The sequence below is a fragment of the Dermochelys coriacea genome, chromosome 6 (genome assembly GCF_009764565.3).
Source record: "Dermochelys coriacea isolate rDerCor1 chromosome 6, rDerCor1.pri.v4, whole genome shotgun sequence".
NCBI lineage: Eukaryota > Metazoa > Chordata > Testudines > Dermochelyidae > Dermochelys > Dermochelys coriacea.
Window position 1 is genome coordinate 102,955,500 of NC_050073.1, and position 21,414 is coordinate 102,976,913.

General features: G+C 40.8%; 1 long non-coding RNA gene across 1 annotated transcript in view; it reads left to right on the top strand.

The window, feature by feature from the left end:
- Nucleotides 1-21,414, top strand: part of LOC122460577 — a 258,725-nt gene that overhangs the window by 203,636 nt on the left and 33,675 nt on the right. The window contains exons 7-9 of the long non-coding RNA XR_006281975.1: nucleotides 15,725-15,764; nucleotides 17,031-17,163; nucleotides 20,734-20,848. This is a non-coding gene — a long non-coding RNA (uncharacterized LOC122460577). The remainder of the gene's footprint in view (nucleotides 1-15,724; nucleotides 15,765-17,030; nucleotides 17,164-20,733; nucleotides 20,849-21,414) is intronic.

Here is a 21,414-nt window from a genome sequence, read left to right on the forward strand (position 1 = left end):
TGTGGATCTGACCCAGCACTAGAACAGTAGAGTTGGAATAGGAGCTGCCGATCTTAATCATATCCACCCATACCCTGAGTGCGTTGACATTTGGATTTGAGGGTCCATTCTTGTATTTTTTCTGATTAACCACTTTGTCTTTATTTGCACTTGATAAAATATGGTGAGAAAGTTGTCAAGCCACAAACCAAGAAAAGCTCCATGACTGTTACAACAGCATGCTAGCACAGCTTAAAAGAAACAAACACACAAACAAAAAACCCAAAATGACAGTTTTGTTAACTCCGCTGTCCCAAAAGTGGTTTGAGAAGCAGTTCCACAAGAAGATAAGGAGATGGAACATAACATGAATACAGGATAAAAATAAACTCTGTAGTGTTCCTTATACAAAATACTTAATAGAGAGGCAGCTCATTATAGAGCTGTAACTTTAAAAGACAGTTTTATTGACTTAAAGAATAAGTCCAGCAAAATATTAAACATGATCTTGGAGAAGTCCAGTGTAGTTTAGTGGAAGATCAAAGAGTTCTATTAACAGTGCAGCAGGAGGTAAAATATATGTCATAAAGGTTTATGTAGCTCTGATGAGGGCCCCCTGGGTAACTGGAAGAAACTCAGAAGGTGAAAACTACAGACGGCGATAAAGGAGGGGGAGGTGGATGGGCAATTATTTCTGATCTAGAAGGAAGAGGCAGAACAAATTAATCTAATGCTAGTTTCTCAGGAGCACACTCTGAATACCAAGCTGATTGCTATAACTGAATGTAAATGTAAAGCTCCAGACAGTGAGCTTTCCTTCATGACAGATGTGTCAAGATTAAAAAAATCAAAACCATGTATAGATCCTCCATAGTAATTGGTCAACATTTTAAAAGGTTGGAAAAGTTCCATCAAAACTTTTTTCATTTAAATGAGAAAACAAGGAGGGGAATTAGTGAACATCATCTGTTTTTCAAGTAAAAATGCATGGAAAGAAGAGCAGTGTTGTAGCTGTGTTGGTCCCAGGATATTGGATAGATAAGGTAGATGAGGTAGTATATTTTATTGGACATACTTCTGTTGGTGAGAGAGACAAGCTTTCGAGCTTACATTGACATGAAGAAGAGCTTGAAAGCTTGTCTCTCACATCAACAAAAGTTGGTCCAATAAAAGATACTACCTATCCCACCTTGTCTCTGGGAAGAAGAGCATCTGCAGTAAGTAGTACATGTCAGTGGAAATATCAAGAAGGTGAAGAAATGCTCATCAACTCAGGAAGCAGTGAAGGCATAGGAGAAGCCACTGCGGAGATAAGTCCTGAGCTAGCTAATGGAACAGATCATGGATGCTTACCAAAACTATAATATAATAATATGCATAGCATTCCTAATGCTTTCTATCAATAGGTCTCAAAGCACTTTTAGAAAGGAGGGATAAGAGTTGCATGATTTTCTCCCCTTACAGATGGGAAAACAGAGATGAAGTGCCTTGCCCAAGATATGCCACGAGTTATTGACTGAGCTTGAAAGAGTATTCAGGCCTCCTGAGTCCAGGACTGCACTGCCTCCCTCCAGCATACTGCATGCTGTCTTCTAGAATCCAGGTGGCAGCAGGATGATGAAGGGAAACTGTTCTTTTGGGAAAGGACTGTATCTGCATATCTATTGGCATAGAGTCTTGCATAACAGGGGCTGAGTCAAGACTGGGGCCTCACAACATATTAAATACAATATTAAATTAACAATAAAGAGCAAATCAGTTAACACTGTTATACCAAATGGTTCCTTCATGTAATAATAAGGAGCAAATGTAGTTCAACAGCCAGGGAGTGGGGATTTAAGCAGAAGTCAGCATGGTGGCAAAACCACTAAGAATTCTGTAGTCACTTTTATAGTCATGAAATGTGTATATACTCTGTCTAATCCAGTGGAACCAATGACTACTGGTTACTGAGGACTTGGCATGAAACGCTGACAGTTACATCATACCTGCTGGGAAATGGATATGTATCATCAATATAGCTCACCATTAATGTGTGTTGGGTGAAATCATTGAACAGGTCAGGTGCTATGAATGTGGCCTTATATGAGTATAAATTTCATTCAGCCCAGAGTAGAATAGAACAGACTGCCTTTGCAAGAAGAAACAAACTTTTTTTTTCATTTAAATCTGCCGTAGAGAAATAACTGACACTAGCAATGTTAAACTGAATAAGTTTAACTGAATCAGTAGGTTCAGGATCCTCACATCAGCTCAGTGTTTGCTTTGCCTGGCTATAAACAGTAATTTTTGTGCAAAGTATCAGTAGCTTTCTTTATTTCAGTATGATGTTCCAGAGGATAGAATTTACAATTCATCAAGTTTTGTTTATTAGCAGGAATAGGCCCTTCAGCAAATTAGTCATGTACAATACAGCTTCTTTTCTTCCTTGAGGGGTCAGAGCCTTAGGTCCCATGTCAAATTGTACAGTAGACAAATTTTGAAGTTGAACCAATTTTATTTCTAGTTCACAAATTATTTGATTGAGTCAAGTGCAGTCATGAGGTGGAAAAGTGGCGATAGATGAGTATGTTATACGCACTTTAAAGAAAAGTGCCCCAAGAAAGCTGTGAAGATGTATTCAGCTGCATAATATCAGATTTCCCATGAAAAGGGTAGCCACTAATATGCTCAAGAGCTACTGCTAACAGAATAATAATTAGTGCAGCCTATTTGCATCCCATGTAAAGTCAGCTTTCGGGATCCTGGAGAAGAAGCTAGTAGTATTTTAGCAAGGTTTGATACTTTGTTGTTTGTATTGTATTTGCAAATGGACTTTAAATTTAGCCCTTTTCCAGAGGATAATAGATCAGAAATACCCACTAAGAGAGGGGAGGACACTGACAGCTTCGTTTCTCCCCATTGATCAACTGAAAGTTATGCTCAATGTGACAATAGAGAAAGGAGAGATACTTAAACCTGGTAATGCACAATTACCTAAGTTTACTAGAAAAAACTGAATGGGAACCCTTTGCTGGCTGGTAGGATTTCACTGTGAGATATTAGTTCAAGAACTGTCTCTGAAATTTGAAGGATTATAAAGTCTATCTAGAGTTCTTCTTCAGAGAGGCTACTGAGTTCAGCTAATGGTAATTTATTGCTTTTAGTTCTAGGTGTACTCTTCAGAAATGTGTACATGTAAGGCTGTGTACTAAGTCCATGTAAATCAGTGTAATTCAGCAAAAAGAAAAGGAGTACTTGTGGCACCTTAGAGACTAACAAATTTATTAGAGCATAAGCTTTCGTGAGCTACAGCTCACCAACTGGTGATCTGGCCCATAACATCTGCAGTCATTGTTGGAACAGTTAAAATGTTAGCATGAATGTGACCTGACCGTATCTCCAAGGCTTTGTTATGAAGACACAGTTAGATCTTGTCCACACTACACATCTTAGCTGTGCTACAAGCAGCTAAAGTTGAATTGTAGATGGGACCAGTCTAGTGCAGTAGTATGAGTCAGATACTCCTCTGGTGTAAATCAGAGGAATTCCATTAACTTCAATGGAGCAATGCTGATTTACACCAGATAAGAATCTGGTCCTATGTTTGTTAATACAACATGAAAATGCGAGTGAAGGATCAGATCATCAGCTGGTGTAAATTGGTATAGCTCTATTGAAATCATTGGAGCTTCGCTGATTTACAGCAGCTGAGCATCTGGGGACTGTAGTGTTCTATTATTGAGCTTTAGTGGATAATTAAGTATGAGGCGATGGTGCACAATATACAGTTTTTCTTTGTAGTAGAAAAACAGGATATTGTTGAATTTTTAATGTGTCATTCTTGGTGTGCAAATTCCATTATTTAGTGTGAGAATGTGTAAAGCATGAGTGAATCAATCTCATGGTCTTTATTTTAAATGATGTCAGTGTTAGTTATCAAAGCATTTTCTGTAGTTCACTGCATGCTTTAAAAAAGCAGGAATTGTAAAGGTATTATATGTTATGTAAGGGTTAAGAAGTGAAAGCTAAAGAGCTTGAAGTGTCACTGTTTTAGTACCAGCAGTGTTATGTCTCTTCTATAGTGCATAAAGAAAAAAAGAAATGCTGATAAGAAAAAAAATAACACTTTAAAAACTTTCCCAAGTCTTAGGAATGTACTTTTACATTTGTGCCGGTTACAGTAATTAGTAAACTTGTTCTTAATAGTGTTGTTAAAATGTATTTTTTCACACTTTCTCTGACTTTGACACTGCTGCTTTTGAAACTTCATTTTGCACTTTGTTCCATTGTTCTTTAATCTGCTGCACTTTGCATTTAGTATCACTGAAATTTCGTACTTACTATGTCAATAACATCTGGCAAAATTGCCACCTATTAAGAGTAAGTGTTCTTTTTTCTCCTGTGAGAAATGTGATGGTGTATTATATTGGTTTCCCTTGAGAGGCTAAGGAGACAATTTTAAAGCAGATAAATGCATTAAAGAAATAACCTGAACTACAAGAGAAGGTTAACGAAAGTCAGGAACTTTTTTTTAACCTTTATTTTTCTTTGTTATAAGCATTTGGGGAGTGACAAAATAGTTCAGTTATGCAATCTTCTACACATTTGGACGTATGCTTCCTTTCACCATGCTGCGGCAGGATATGTTGTGTTCTCATAGGCTTTTATCTGCATCAATATTTTTTCTGCCCGTGTTGGATAGGTGTCAGCTCAATGATGAGTTGCATCCCACATGCTTGTAAGTTGTGTGTTGTCAGATGGTTATAAAAACATGAATGTTTTCCAGAGGAGTAAGGTTGGCAACATTGTTTCTGGCCATGTGTAGGTGTGCAAAGGAGATACATGATCCCTCCATTTGTGATTCAGTTCAGTGATCAAGCACAATTCCCTTTCTTATGCTCCAGGTTACTGCTGATGGCAGAACTACGCTCCCCAAAGGAGACTGGATGGTTTGTGGGTGGGTTCATGACACCAAGTCCTTGTGCCCTGCCCAGCACCACTGTAAAAGGCTGATAGTCTCTCCCAGAACATCAGGCAGTATCATGCCTGCCTCAGGTGTAGTGCCTCTAAGGACTAGAGTGAGGCAACCTCTTCCCCCACACCTTGAGGCTGTGCCTTAGAGGCATGGTCTAGATCTTAATGCATGTAATATTTTCTCTAAATACAAAAAATAAGTGTTACCTGCAGTCCATATATCCAAGTTCCCTAAAAAACAAACTAAAGAAGATATTTTGATTTACAGAACATCCATGTAGGAGTCTCTTCTCCCTTTGCTTTGGGGGTATAGTCTGGTCCATGTAAGTGTCAAAATGAGGCTAAACTGCCAGATATGTTGCATGGAGCTGAAGGATAAGATGTGGAGAACCTTTGTAGGGGAATTCTGCAATGTTCTTCACACCGTGAGGCTGATTTTCATATCACCACATTCCATGGGCGGGGAATGTGAGCTGGAAACTGTTTGTTGGAGGGCGTTTAGCACCTGACTTGGAGACCAAAAAGTCAGTGGGAATCTTTCAGTTGATTTCAGTGGGCTTGGATCAGGTTTGTGGTGAGCAGATATGTGAATTGTGTGGACTGACCTCAAAACCTTGAGGGATAGGAATATAATGAGCTGAGACATAGTTGTGTGGGATTCTGGCACCCTGCTGGATTAGGGAAAAAGAATTTTGTCTCTTCATACCCCCATGTCAGTTCCCTGCTCTGTAAACTCTATTAGGTCTAGCTTTGCACAGGGGATGTAAATTTCCTTCCCGGCTACATGCACAACTCTAATTTCCATAACGAGAGTTATGCATGCGTTGCAAGGAGAAAACAGGCTGGCTCTGAACTCTGCAGAATGTATCTGTCCCCATGGAAGCAACATAACAACTAGCCTACAAGAAACTGATTTTTTTCTTTTTAATTGGCACATTGGACTTTAACAGTTGGCCTAAACTGTGCCTACTGTTTCCAGGTAAATCGATGTATTACATCTTCCAACTCCTTCTACATATGTGTGTGAAACTCCAGTATATAAATGGCTTGATCCAGTGCTTTTGAGTTCAACAGGAATTTTGCTTGAGTAAGGTATGTAAGATTGTGCCCAAATGAGTATATAAGAGTGTGCCAAGTACTCTGTTATATGAAAGTATTGCTGAATATATCCTATTTGCCGAAATATTGTAATATTGAAACAATATTTCAGTTTTGCTATTTGGCTTCAGTACAAACCACTTCTTGTTTTTTGCAATTTACACAGAATATTTATAAGGGAATTTACTTCATTATGAACATACCCAGGTGATGTGTAAGTGCCTAAACTTTGAATGTCTGTTTTAGAGGACATAGAAACAGCAGAAGAAACAGCAGCACATTTTAACATTGTCACGGTTTTCTTTCTTCTACATATACAATTAAGGCTCAAATATTTGCATCTGAATTGATCCTGAATTATAATCTGAAGTTTACATACCACTGATTACAGATAATGAGGCAGTGAAGAACAACAATTGTATGTCTTCTTCCATATTTCCCCTTTTTAAAAATGTCCCCTTCTTCATTCTTTATTGGCTACAACTTAATGTACTTTCCCTGACATGAATACATTTGTTTCCTATAAAATTACTCCTTTGACAGTATTAATTTTAACGTAATTTTAAAGCACAAAGGATTATTCTGAACGATACACAAATAAGGACCTAATGAGCAAAAACATGAATCAAACAGCTCATGTGTTGTCCTGTGTCATCCAACTGGATAATGTAGGCCTTGTAGTTAGCCTTCTTTATATTATTGAAGTCACTTCTAATTTCTTAATTTAGAAAGTCTCCACTGATTTCTATTGAAAATCAAGAATTTACATCAGTGGTTTCTAAACTCTTTCCAGACAGGAGCTCAGCTGGGAGCTGTAGCCTGTTGCACAAAAAGAACCTGCCCCCAACCACAATTTTTCAGTATAAGGCAAATTATGGTATCTTATATAGGACCTGATTGTCCAACCCTTACTCACATTGTGTAGTGCTCCCCTTGACTTCCATGGGACCACTCATAGTGCACACTACTACTCAGCTTGGGTGAGAGTATAACAATGTGGCCCAACTAGGGGAAACTGCTTTCAGATGATTACTGTTGTCTGTCTTCTTCTTTTCCACGCTATCCATGTCCTATTGTCTCTCTCCCTTTTTCTTTTGTTTTGGGTCTCTCTGAGCCTCTCTGTTTTTCTTGTAAAGTGTTTTTTTTGTTTTGTGTTGTTTTGTTTTCAGATTCAAGTTAGAGCCTGGAAAATCAAACTGGAAACCTCTTGCTTTGAAGCCTTTTCTCCATGATGCAGACCGTAGCCATAGAATCATAGAATATCAGGGTTGGAAGGGACCTCAGGAGGTCATCTAGTCCAACCCCCTGCTCAAAGCAGGACCAATCCCCAACTAAATCATCCCAGTCAGGGCTTTGTCAAGCCTGACCTTAAAAACTTCAAAGGAAGGAGATTCCACCACCTCCCTAGGTAATGCATTCCAGTGCTTCACCACCCTCCTAGTGAACAAGTTTTTCGTAATATCCAACCTAAACCTCCCCCACTGCAACTTGAGACAATTACTCCCTGTTATGTCATCTGCTACCACTGAGAACAGTCTAGATCCATCCTCTTTGGAACCTCCTTTCAGGTAGTAGAAAGCAGCTATCAAATTCCCTCTCATTCTTCTCTTCCGCAGACTAAACAATCCCAGTTCCCTCAGCCTCTCCTCATAAATTACGTGTTCCAGACCCCTAATCATTTTTGTTGCCCTCCGCTGGACGCTTTCCAATTTTTACACATCCTTCTTGTAGTGTGGGGCCCAATACTGGACACAGTACTCCAGATAGAAAAGGAAAACTTGTGGCACCTTAGAGACTAACAAATTTATTTGAGCATACGCTTTCGTGAGCTACAGCTCACTTCATCGGATGCATTTGGTGGAAAATGAGGCCTCACCAATGTCGAATAGAGGGAACGATCTCTTCCCTCGATCTGCTGGCAATGCCCCTACTTATACATCCCAAAATGCCATTGGCCTTCTTGGCAACAAGGGCACACTGTTGACTCATATCCAGCTTCTCGTCCACTGTAACCCCTAGGTCCTTTTCTGCAGAACTTCTGCCTAGCTGCTCGGTCCCTGTAGCGGTGCATGGGATTCTACTGTCCTAAGTGCAGGACTCTGCACTTGTCCTTGTTGAATCTCATCAGATTTCTTTTGGCCCAATCCTCTAATTTGTCTAGGTCCCTCTGTATCCTATCCCTACCCTCCAGTGTATCTACCACTCCTCCCAGTTTAGTGTCATCTGCAAACTTGCTGAGGGTGCAGTCCACGCCATCCTCCAGATCATTAATGAAGATATTGAACAAAACTGGTCCGAGGACCGACCCTTGGGGCACTCCACTTGATACCAGCTGCCAATTAGACATTGAGCCATTGATCACTACCCATTGAGCCCGACAATCTAGCCAGCTTTCTATCGACCTTATAGTCCATTCTTCCAGCCCATACTTCTTTAACTTGCTGGCAAGAATACTGTGGCATGACTTGCTCTTGGTGAATCCATTCTGACTGTTCTTGATCACTTTCCTTTCCTCTAAGTGCTTCAGAATTGATTCCTTGAGGATCTGCTCCAGGGACCGAGGTGAAGCTGACTAGCCTGTAGTTCCCAGGATCCTCCTTCCTCTCTTTTTTAAAAGATGGGCACTACATTAGCCTTTTTCCAGTCGTCTGGGACCTTCCCCGATCGCCATGAGTTTTCAAAGATAACAACCAATGGGTCTGCAATCACATCCGCCAACTCCTTTAGCACTCTCAAATGCAGCGCATCCGGCCCCATGGACTTGTGCTCGTCCAGTTTTTCTAAATAGTCTGGAACCACTTCTTTCTCCACAGAGGGCTGGTCACCTCGTCCCCATGTTGTGCTGCCTAGTGCAGTAGTCTGGGAGCTGAACTTGTTCCTGAAGACAGAGGCAAAAAAAGCATTGAGTGCATTAGCTTTTTTCACATCCTCTGTCACTAGATTGCCTCCTTCATTCAGTAAGGGGTCCACACTTTCCTTGACTTTCTTTTTGTTGCTAACATGCCTGAAGAAACCCTTCTTGTTACTCTTAACATCTCTTGCTAGCTGCAACTCCAAGTGTGATTTGACCTTCCTGATTTCACTCCTGCATTCCCGAGCAATATTTTTATACTTCTCCCTGGTCATTTGTCCAATCTTCCACTTCTTGTAAGCTTCTTTTTGTGTTTTAAGCTCAGCAAGGATTTCACTGTTAAGCCAAGCTGGTCGCCTGCCATATTTACTATTCTTTCTACACATCGGGATGGTTTGTCCCTGTAACCTCAATAAGGAGTCTTTAAAATACAGCCAGTTCTCCTGGACTCCTTTCCCCCTCATGTTATTCTCCCAGGGGATCCTGCCCATCAGTTCCCTGAGGGAGTCAGTCTGCTTTTCTGAATTCCAGGGTCCATATTCTGCTACTTTCCTTTCTTCCTTGTGTCAAGATCCTGAACTTGACCATCTCATGGTCACTGCCTCCCAGGTTCCCATCCACTTTTGCTTCCCCCACTAATTCTTCCCGGTTTGTGAGCAGCAGGTCAAGAAGAGCTCTGCCCCTAGTTGGTTCCTCCAGCACTTGCACCAGGAAATTGTCCCCTACACTTTCCAAAAACTTCCTGGATTGTCTGTGCACGATGTCACAAAGTGTGGGGGAGTCCGGGCCCTGCACCCCTCTTCATGGGATTCACCATGACTTTCAGCCAGCCAGTAAAATGGAAGGTTTATTGGACAATAGCAACACAGTCTAAAACAAAGCTTATGGGTACAACCAGGACCCCTCACTCAAGTCCTTCTGGGGAACAGGGAGCTTAGACCCTAGTCTTGGGGTTCCCTGCGTTCCACCACCCAGCCCGAAACTGAAACTCTCTGCAGCCCCTCCTCCCCCGGGCTCCGTCCCCCTTCCAGGCCAGGAGGCCACCTGATTTCCCGACTCTCCAACCCCCTAGCTGTCACCTTGCAAGGGGGAAGGGCCCAGGCCGTCAGCCGCCAGGAAACAGGGCACTGGCTACTTTCTGTGTCCAGACCCCTGCACACACCCGCCCTCCAGGGCTCCACAACGACCATACACCCCCAGCCCACCACCCAGACACTCAAGAACTGCACAGGGGAAACCGAGGCACCCCCACAATACTCAGAGAAAACAACAAGAACAGTCTCACTTCATCACATATCGCTGTATTGCTCTCCAAGCAGATATCAGGGTGATTGAAGTATCCCATGAGAACAAGGGCCTGCAATCTAGTAACTTCCGTTAGTTGCCGGAAGAAAACCTCATCCACCTCATCCCCCTGGTCCGGTGGTCTATTGCAGACTCCCACCATGACATCACCCTTGTTGCTCACACTTCTAAACTTAGTCCAGAGACTCTCAGGTTTTTCTGCAGTTTCATACCGGAGCTCTGAGCAGTCATACTGCTCTCTTACATACAATGCAACTCCCCCACCTTTTCTGCCCTGCCTGTCCTTCCTGAACAGTTTATATCCATCCATGACAGTACTCCAGTCATGTGAGTTATCCCACCAAGTCTTTTGTTATTCCAATCACATCATAATTCCTTGACTGTGCCAGGACTTCCAGTTCTCCCTGCTTGTTTCCCAGGCTCCTTGCATTTGTGTATAGGCACTTGAGATAACTCTCTGATCATCCCTCTTTCTCAGTATGAGGCAGGAGCCCTCCCCTCTTGCGTGCTCCTGCTCGTGCTTCCTCCCGGTATCCCACTTCCCTACTTACCTCAGGGCTTTGGTCTCTTTCCCCCGGTGAACCTAGTTTAAAGCCCTCCTCACTAGGTTAGCCAGCTTGCTTGCGAAGATGCTCTTCCCTTTCTTCGTTAGGTGGAGCCCGTCTCTGCCTAGCACTCCTCCTTCTTGGAACACCATCCCATGGTCAAAGAATCCAAAGCCTTCTCTCCGACACCATCTACGTAGCCATTCATTGACTTCCACAATTCGACGGTCTCTACTCAGGCCTTTTCCTTCCACGGGGAGGATGGACGAGAACACCACTGCGCCTCAAACTCCTTTAAGAAAATGAGTACTTGTGGCACCTTAGAGACTAACACATTTATTTGAGCATAAGCTTTCGTGAGCTAACCTCTGTTAGCCTCTCTCTCTGCTATTTGCGCTCAGCTGGTTCGCAGCTGACTGGCTTTTTATAACAGTCAGGCCCACTCAAGGCTCACCTGGAACAAAGCACGCCCAATTTACACTTTTCAAACAATCAATCAAGCACACGGTCAAACTGTCCCCACAACAGACACTCAAATACTCACCAACAGAGCCCCCCTAATGCAGCACTTAGTGTACCTCCTCTCAGATAGATCGCAGGCAAACTCCCTCTGTTAGCCTCTCTGCTGTTCGCCGCTCCTCTCTGCTGTTTGCCGCTCTTATAGAGTATTTAAAAAAGCATCAGATTATAGGCAGAGAACACTTGGAGAGATACCATCCCTGCTCATCTAGGTGAGTAGAGGGAAATATGGAGCAGAAAAGGAAGAGGGGAACATAAGAATGGCCATATTTGGTGAGACCAAATGTCCATCTAGGCCAATATCCTGTCTTCCAACAGTGTCCAATGCCAGGTGCTTCAGAGGGAATGAACCAAACAGGTAATCATCAAGTGATCCATCTCCTGTCACCCATTCCCAGCTTCTGGCAAACAGAGGCTAGGGACACCATCCCTGCCGATCCTGGCTAGTAGCCATTGATGGATACTCCATGAACTTATCTAGTTCTTTTTTTTAACCCTGTTATATTCTTGGCCTTCACAACATCCTCTGGCAAAAAGTTCCACAGGTTGACTGTGTGTTGTGTGAGGAAATACTTCCTTTTGTTTGTTTTTAAACCTGCTGCCTATTAATTTCATTTGGTGACCCCTAGTTCTTGTGTTTATGAGTAGGAGTAAATAGGACTTCCTTATTTACTTTCTCCATGCCAGTCATGATTTTATAGATCTCTATCATATCCCCCCTTAATCATCTCTTTTTCCAAGCTGAAAAGTCCCAGTCTTATTAAGCAATTCTCATATGGAAGCTGCTCTATACCGCTAGTCATTTTTTTGCCCTTTTCTATACCTTTTCCAGTTCCAGTATATCTTTTTTTTTTTTTTTGAGATGAGGCGACCACATCTTCCCGCAGTATTCAAGATGTGGACAAACCATGGATTTATATAGAGGCAATATGATATTTTCTGTCTTATTATTTCTCTCTTTCTTAATGATTCCCAACAATCTGTTCTCTTTTTTTATTTGCTGCTGCACAGTGAGTGGAGGTTTTCAGAGAACTGTCCCCAGTGACTCCAAGATCTTTCTTGAGTGGTAACAACTAACTTAAACCCCATCATTTTATATGTATAGTTGGGATTATGTTTTCCAATGTGCATTATTTTGAATTTATCAACATTGAATTTCATCTGCCATTTTGTTGACCAGTCACCCAATTTTGAGAGATCCTTTTGTAGCTCTTCGCAGTCTGCCTGGGACTGAACTATCATGAGTAGTTTTGTATCATCTGCAAATTTTGCCTCCTCACTTTTTACCCCCTTTTCCAGATCATTCATGAATATGTTAACTAGGTCTGGTCCCAATATGGACCCCTGGGGGACACCACTATTTACCTCTCTCCATTCTGAAAACTGATCATTTATTCCCCCTCTTTGTTTCCTATCTTTTAACCAGTTACCAATCCATGAGAGGACCTTCCCTCTTATCCCATGACAGCTTACTTTGCTTAAGAGCCTTTGGTGAGGGACCTTGTCAAGGCTTTCTGAAAATCTAAGTACACTATATCCACTGTATCCCCCTTGTCCAAATGCTTGTTGACCCTCTCCAAGAATTCTAGTAGATTGGTGAGGCATGATTTCCCTTTAGAATAACCATGTAGATTTTTCCAGACATGATTTCCTTTTACAAAAACAGAAAGGTGAATGGGGCTTCTCACAGGGGCAGGCATCTTCCCACAAAGATTTAATTGGAGCCATAAGGGGTAGATTCAAATGATCAGAGAACCAGATGCAGTTTCATGTGTTTAGTGTTATCACTAACCAGCCCCATTTGAAAAATTGCATATAAATCTGTCACAACCTTTTCTCCAATAAACTTGATAGCAAAACAATTTTCAAAGTTTAATACAAAAAATTAAGATGTTTTAAAATTGCCCCAATACAATAAACATTTTTCAAACATGAAAACAGGCATGTTTCAACTAAAAAGGATTTTGTTGTGAATATGCTGGCTTCTCCCACTTTGTAGATTACGGACGACACATGTAGCTTCCACTTTGACCCTGGCAGGCAGCTAAACCATGCAGTTATTATACAGTTTCTATCATCACACATCTTTGCTATTAACCTTTAGGTTTAAATGTTAAAATAGAACTCTTATTTAATCAATTAAAAATAGCAATAATTACTGGAGTGATAATAGAAACAGAATGTTGACAAACAAAAATTCTAAGTACCTCAACTTCTAATGGTGCTATTAAATATTAAAACTCCAAGAATGATTTTTTTTAAAAAAAAGCATAGAAATAAATCACAGAGAAATGTGCCTATGCTAAAACTTAATAGAACTAACAAACAATAAAAGCAAAACTGAAACCAGCCTACGCACCTGCTTCAGCAAACAGCTAAGCACATGCTTAATTTTAAACATGTAAGTGATCTCTTCCCTACTCTTCAGAGGCTTGATCCTGCAAATTTCTGAGCACTCTGGTACAAATCCTCCAATGCACGTAAAAGCATATTTAATATTAGGTATGGAAGTAGTTCCATTAAGGACAATGCCTAATGTTAAGCATGTGCTGAAATGCTTTACAATATCAGGTAAGTCAGCTCAGCATCTTGCAGCATTAAGCCCCTGATCATTTAAATCACATGCATAAGTCTCATAGGCCCTGATATGCTTATATTTTATTGAAGCCAATCAGTATTGTTTTTAATTGAGATCTTCATTGGTCACAATGAACTGTTTAGCTGTCTTACATCTAAATTTAAATAGTGAGAAGTGTAAGGTTATGCATTTAGGGATTAATAACAAGAATTTTAGTTATAAATTGGGGACGCATCAATTAGAAGTAACGGAAGAGGAGAAGGACCTTGGAGTATTGGTTGATCATAGGATGACTATGAGCTGCCAATGTGATATGGCTGTGAAAAAAGCTAATGCGGTTTTGGGATGCATCAGGAGAGGCATTTCCAGTAGGGATAAGGAGGTTTTAGTACCGTTATACAAGGCACTGGTGAGACCTCACCTAGAATACTGTGTGCAGTTCTGGTCTCCCATGTTTAAAAAGGATGAATTCAAGCTGGAACAGGTACAGAGAAGGGCTACTAGGATGATCCGAGGAATGGAAAACTTGTCTTATGAAAAAAGAAAAGGAGTACTTGTGGCACCTTAGAGACTAACAAATTTATTAGAGCATAGAGACTGGGAATGGATGAGTCATTACACAAAGTAAAACTATTTCCCCATGGTATTTGTCCCTCCCACCCCACCCCCCACTGTTCCTCTGATATTCTTGTTAACTGCTGGAATTAGCCTACCTTGCTTGCCACCATGAAAGGTTTTCCTCCTTCCCCCCCCCTGCTGCTGGTGATGGCTTATCTTAAGTGATCACTCTCCTTACAGTGTGTATGATAAACCCATTGTTTCATGTTCTCTGTGTGTGTGTGTGTATATAAATTTCTCCTCTGCTTTTTCCACCAAATGCATCCGATGAAGTGAGCTGTAGCTCACGAAAGCTTATGCTCTAATAAATTTGTTAGTCTCTAAGGTGCCACAAGTACTCCTTTTCTTTTTGCGAATACAGACTAACACGGCTGTTACTCTGAAACTTGTCTTATGAAAGGAGACTTAAGGAGCTTGGCTTGTTTAGCCTAACTAAAAGAAGGTTGAGGGGAGATATGATTGCTCTCTATAAATATATCAGAGGGCTAAATACAGGAGAGGGAGAGGAATTATTTCAGCTCAGCACCAATGTGGACACAAGAACAAATGGGTATAAACTGGCCACCAGGAAGTTTAGACTTGAAATCAGACGAAGATTTTTAACCATCAGAGGAGTGAATTTTGGAATAGCCTTCCAAGGGAAGCAGTGGGGGCAAAAGATCTATCTGGTTTTAAGATTCTACTTGATAAGTTTATGGAGGAGATGGTATGATGGGATAATGGGATTTTGGTAAGTAATTGATCTTTAACTATTCAGGGTTAATAGGCCAAATCCCCTGAGATGGGATATTAGATGGATGGGATCCGAGTTACCCAGGAAAGAATTTTCTGTAGTATCTGGCTGGTGAATCTTGCCCATATGCTCAGGGTTTAGCTGATTGCCATATTTGGGGTCGGGAAGGAATTTTCCTCCAGGTTAGATTGGAGAGGCCCTGGAGGTTTTTTGCCTTCCTCTGTAGCATGGGGCATGGTTGACTTGAGGGAGGCCTCTCTGCTCCTTGAAGTCTTTAAACCATGATTCGAGGACTTCAATAGCTCAGACATGGGTGAGGTTTTTCATAGGAGTGGGTGGGTGAGATTCTGTGGCCTGCACTATGCAGGAGGTCAGACTAGATGATCAGAATGGTCCCTTCTGACCTTAGTATCTATGAATCTAGTGAATGGCCATGTAGAATGTTTAAGCAACTCTGGCTTTGCCTCAATCCCTTGATTTCGCTAGTCATTTATTACCTGTCCTCTAAAGCCTTATTTAATTATACTTTTTTTTTCTTTCAGTGACCTCAAGAGACCCTAATAGGAAGCTCAAATAATACAGGTTTCAGAGTAGCAGCCGTGTTAGTCTGTATTCGCAAAAAGAAAAGGAGTATTTGTGGCACCTTAGAGACTAACAAATTTATTTGAGCATAAGCTTTCGTGAACTACAGCTCACTTCATTGGATGCATTCGGTGGAAAATACAGTGGGGAGATTTATATACACACACAGAAAACTTGAAACAATGGGTTTTATCATACACACTGTAAGTAGAGTGATCACTTAAGATGAGCTATTACCAGCAGGAAGGGGAAGGGGGGAAGGAGGAAAACCTTTTATGGTGATAATCAACGTGGGCCATTTCCAGCAATTAACAAGAACATCTGAGGAACAGTGGGGGGTGGGGTGGGGGGAGAAATAACATGGGGAAATAGTTTTACTTTGTGTAATGACCCATCCACTCCCAGTCTCTATTCAAGCCTAAATTAATTCTATCCAGTTTGCAAATTAATTCCAATTCAGCAGTCTCTCGTTGGAGTTTTTGAAGTTTTTTTGTTGAAAGATAGCCACTCTCAAGTCTAAAAAAGAAAAGGAGTACTTGTGGCACCTTAGAGACTAACAAATTTATTTGAGCGTAAGCTTTCGTGAGCTATATTGCATCCGATGAAGAGAGCTGTAACTCACGAAAGCTTATGCTCAAATAAATTTGTTAGTCTCTAAGGTGCCACAAGTACTCCTTTTCTTTTTTGCGAATACAGACTAACACGGCTGCTACTCTGAAACTCTCAGGTCTTTAATCGAGTGACCAGAGAGATTGAAGTGTTCTCTGACTGGTTTTTGAATGTTACAATTCTTGACATCTGAATTGTGTCCATTTATTCTTTTACGTAGAGACTGTCCAGTTTGACCAATGTACATGGCAGAGGGGCATTGCTGGCACATGATGGCATATATCACATTGGTAGATGCGCAGGTGAACGAGCCTCTGATAGTGTGGCTGATGTGATTAGGCCCTATGATGGTGTCCCCTGAATAGATATATGGACAGAGTTGGCAACGGGCTTTGTTGCAAGGATAGGTTCCTGGGTTAGTGGTTCTGTTGTGTGGTGTGTGGTTGCTGGTGAGTATTTGGTTCAGGTTGGGGGGCTGTCTGTAAGCAAGGACTGGCCTGTCTCCCCTGATCTGTGAGAGTGATGGGTTGTCCTTCAGGATAGGTTGTAGATCCTTGATGATGCGTTGGAGAGGTTTTAGTTGGGAGCTGAAGGTGATGGCTAGTGGCATTCTGTTATTTTCTTTGTTGGGCCTGTCCTGTAGTAGGTATAATACAGTATATATGTTAAAGCATTTCAGCCAGGGAGGAAGAAGAGAACCTGACTACCAAACCAGAAGGGAAAACTGCTACACACCAGCCTGGTTATTAGACACAGAGAAAATATCTTTGCCATCCCTCATGGTAGGCAGGTGGGCAGATAGAATATCGTATATTCTCTCCTGTGTCGGGTGTTTTACCCTGGTCATCATTGTAGTTTTGCACCTTCCACTAGTGCATTAAGCCATGTGACTACACATCCCTCAGTGTTTGTTCTAGCATCCTATCCTCAGAGAAGTGTGAACAGTGAAGTGTCTTGTTTTGGGATTTTTTTAATATTAGTGTGTCTATATATACATGTTGCTTTATGTTTGTTAGAGAAAATAAGGTCAAAGCAACATAGCTCCCACATCCCTGTTTTTCAACATACTTTACATGTGCTATGTAGAATGCATGTATGACACCATGAACACTTAGAGCACTATGTACAATACTTCTTAGATGTTTAGTTTGACATCTTTATTTTAATGTTACTCTACACTAATAATGGATTAGACTGTTTCATGTGTGGCAGCCCATGTGCCACCCTTCAGGCAGCTGTAATCTGGCTGAAAATGCCCAACAGACAATTCTCTTGCTGTAGGGAATCTCTCTGCTGGGCATTAGAGCTACATCTGGGTCTACACCTCTGACTTCATCCCAGCTGTGGGGAAGGGGCAGGGAGGGGGCACAGCAGAGCTCTGCTACACTATTCCTATCCACCCCTGGCACAGGGTACATTAAGGATCCATGCTAATGTTGTAACTTAGAGCAGCCTGGCAACAGCTCTAAGTGGTGTCAGGGCCAGTGCTGGTCTTTAGAATCAGGACAACCAAACAGGCTCTCTGGTGCCTCATTCTCACTCTTCTGGTCCAAACTGAGCTCTGGCACAGGAGAGGATCTAATTTTGGTGATTTTTTTTTAATGATGGTCTGGCCCTTATTCCAGCACATGCTACTTACAGATGCAGTGCAGAGTAGGATACATTCCATTCTGTAATGTAATGGAATGTAATGGCTGCAAGTGGCTGAACTCCTTTGATTTCTTGTTTCATATCGGATTAAGTGACTGGAAACCATTTGATATTCCTTTTCAGTTTTCGGAAGAAACTGGTTTATGGTTAAGTCTTGTTCGTATTAGAAAGATCCATATATATGCATATGCACATACTGCTTTTAGGTGTGATTATCTCCAATCTCAAATCTGAGATATAGTTAGTTCTGGTCACTTGGATAGGTGACATCCTAGGAAAACGCAGGAAGTAGAGATTTTGGTGACTGAATAGGTGGTACTCTTCCCTTTCTGTAGGGGGCGCTTGTTACTGAAGCATTGACACTAAGTAGGAACAGTATGACATTGGATATACCATTTTTTGAACGAGATATAAAACCAAGGTCCTGACTCCTTGTGGTAATTGAAAGAGCACAGGGCATTGAAGTATTGCCTGAGTAAATTCTGGTTAATTAGGGTAACTGCATTCAGCGTACTTAGAACATCCCCTTTGCAGCTTCATTTGGAGAATTTATTCTTTGTGAAATCTCTTCTGCATTCTGTCTTGTTTCAGATTGGCTGGCGTATTCTGCTGCAGAGGTAGTTGCATTTCAGTAGTGGGGTGAATAACATCTGTGTATATAACTTGGAATGCACTGTGGGATCCTAAATAAATGTAATATTTTTACATAAACAGTGTTGTTTGTTGTTTTTTTTAAATAGATCAGTATCTTATATGCATCTGTATGTTAACATCACCTGGTTAGCTGCTACTCCCCGGGCAAACCACAGGCTGAGAGCAGAGAAATCAATGGGAGTTCAGCACCTAGGCACTTTTGAGAAGCCCACTAGGCACCTGTCTGCATCTTTAGGTGCCTGAATACCTTTAAGATTCTGGCCCTTAGTTCTATGTACATAGAGCTCCACTCTTCTGGTGGTCCTGACTACACACATGCAGCCCGACAGCCAAATGCTATTTCAGGTTGCCACCTGCAGCCCTATCTGACATCTGCTGCTACAGGCCACTGCAGATGCTGAATTCCTGAGCTTTCTTCTCTTGCTGCCTCCTCTTTAGCTGTACTTCTAGACTTCCTGAACAACTCAGAGAGATCACCTAAGGACATAGAACCTCATAAATCAAGGGCTTTCAGGCAGACAGGCGCAAGATGAGGTCAGGGGCCTCTCCTAGGTACTAAGCATGGGATGGAACCAGGCATAGGAACTAGATGAAACCACATGTATATTAGAGTTGGGTCCAAACTGGAATCCTGGATCCAAGTCACCCCTGAATTTTGGGAAAGCTGGGATCTGGATCTGAACTTGGTGACTTATTCAGTGGTCCTGAATTGGAAACCCAAATTTGTGAAAAGTCTGGATTTGAAAAAGAACTTAATACTCTAGCAATATAGTCTTCAAGTAGATGTCCATGAAGTCCAGATCTGGCTCTGTCTAAGTATCTGGATATGGGCCAGATTTTCTTTTAAAAATAATCTTAATTTTCTTTGTCATGAAAACATCTTATATATTTTCAGACTTTTCTTTCAAAACAGCTGGTCTAATTACCAAAGCAGAATAAAAGTAGAAACTACATTAAACTATGTATTTGTCAGAAATTGTATAGCTTGCTATACTATTTACAGGTCACCAGTGATATAGAATAATAATACTTACCTCACGTGGTTGTCATAAAGCTTAATTCATTAATGTGTTTAAAGCACTTTGATAGCTTTGGATGAAAAGTGTTGCAGAAGTTCAAAGTATTATTAAAAGAATGAATGAGATTAATGTTCCTAATGTTTTTTTCTCACTGTAGATTTTGCCTAAAATCAAAATGAAAGTCATGGGTTTTTTTATTTTAAAACTTTTTCTGTAGCTGATCTTTATTGTAAATAACTCTCTCTTTCTCTGTTGTCTATCTGTCTCTGCATATTTCTTGACGGATACTCAATTTTAGTGATTTAAGTTATTACTGCATGATATGGGCTCTTTAATAAGAAGGGTTCACAGATGCTGAAACTTGCCTCATGAAGTAAATCTCCCCTCCAGTAAGAACCAAGTCAAGCTATACTTTCCAGTCAGAAAAGTAGTTTTCTGTAACAGCTTTTTTCATAACATTAGTACAATGTTTAATAACCTCTTCTGCAGAGAAATCCTGCTCTGCAGAGAAATGTGTTGTTCTAAGAGCCTCAGAGATATAGATATAAAAGCTTTAGATCAATACCTGAAATCTCGCACTTTTAGATGCAAGTTTTTTTAATTACAATAATTTGTACTGTTTTTTAGACTCTGTTAACATCCATGCTGTAAAGGTGTGGGTAGGACTGTACAAGTGAAAAAATATGTGCAATTTTCTTGGGTTATAATAAAATTCAATTGAAGATTATTCTTTAAAAAAATGAAATCTTGGGAAAGTTTCAACGGCCTTGAGTAACATGCATCACTCGTAACAAAGATGGGAAAAAATGCCCTCAAAATATATGTGAAAATGTATTTTAGGCTACAACAATGAATGCTCTAAAATCAATGCTGTCACTGTGTCAGTACTTTAAAATGACATGGTGATTTTCTAGTTTTAAAATACATCCAGGGGGAGCTAGGGAGTAACAATTTTGCTTTCTCTAATGGTGTATAAGAGAATATGAATACAGAGAAGAGTAACATAAATGACTAATATTCGTTTTGTTTTTTTATAGGAACTTTTGATCAGAAACTGATCAGACATTCCCAGAGTGATTGAGAGTCTGTCAAGGTCACTGCCAAGGACAAGAGAGTCAATTAGTATGCAGATCAGAGGCAAGGAGTTCAAAGGTATTGTTCCAATTCAATCACATTAGCCAGGCCAGTAATGAACAAACGGCATGACCTTAATCATGGAGCCTGAACCACTCATTGAAGGAAAGTATGTCTGTGTGTGTATTTGGAGGGGAGGGGGCGTTGGAAGGAGGGGTTAGAGTGACAGGAACATTTTTTTTTAAAGAGACAGTATGAACAATTGGCTTAATTAGCCACCAATATTAAAAAAATTATTTCATAGACCCCTTATTTTTAAAGTACAAGATTGCTTTTATTTTGGGTTATAAATGAAACAGACTTAAATGGACAGTGGGTAAGAATATTTAATAAAATGCTCAGGTATTCACCGATATGCTAAAGGCTTGCAAGAAGAAGTGGATAACCTATGTAAAACACCAAACTAAATTTTGCAATTGCAGTGTCTCCTTTAATTTCCTTAAAGTCTTGAAGTAAAGAAATTTCTGGGTCCCTCCCCAATATTACAGAATGTTATACTACTTGCAATTCATACACACAGGAATTTGTAGTTATGTCATTAATACAGTAGAAAGAATGAGTGATTTATATATAACAGAAAATAA